This window comes from Rhincodon typus, chromosome 48 (genome assembly GCF_021869965.1).
Source record: "Rhincodon typus isolate 14 chromosome 48, sRhiTyp1.1, whole genome shotgun sequence".
Taxonomy (NCBI): domain Eukaryota; kingdom Metazoa; phylum Chordata; class Chondrichthyes; order Orectolobiformes; family Rhincodontidae; genus Rhincodon; species Rhincodon typus.
This window is the reverse complement of record NC_063379.1, coordinates 5,185,249-5,185,936: the sequence shown is the minus strand read 5'-3', so window position 1 is coordinate 5,185,936 and position 688 is coordinate 5,185,249.

Sequence of the window (688 nt, the reverse complement as noted above, 5' to 3'; positions counted from 1 at the left end):
CACAACAGGCACGAACCCAGACAACTACACAGACACACACACACACATACACTGCACAGACACACACACAGACAGAAACATACAGATACACACAGAAACACAGATGTGCACAAAAACACACTACACAGACACATACATACGGATGCACAGGCAAACACACATGTACCAACAATGAACTACATGCACACACATGAGACTTACACCCACCCTCCAGGTGCAGGGACAAATATAAAAACTCAGCAGACTGTCATTGTAAAAGCACTTTGTCCAAGTAACCATCAAAGTCAGGATAGATAGTTCTTTCCAGTGAGTTCCAGTGTTGGTTGATCACTGCATTCACTCTATGGCTGGCTGAATTCATGTTTTCTGGAGAACTCCTTTTTTTAGGAACCTTCCACTCAGAATAATGAGACATTCTCCTGGAGTTTACAAATCCCAGTCCTTTGGGGGAGGAGAAAGCTGGTGCCGCAGGCAAGTTATCTCTCTGTTTGGTCCTTCTGTTAGAATCATGGACGGCATTGCTAAATTTAGGCGAGGGACAAATAGCATTTTATCCTAAAGTAGGCAACGGCCGTGATTTTTTTGTTCTTGAGCCTGTGGGACACCTCAACGAGAATCCTGAACAAGTACAGCTCCAACAGCATTCAAAATGTTTGACACCATCCAGGACAAAGCAGCCCCCGCTCGA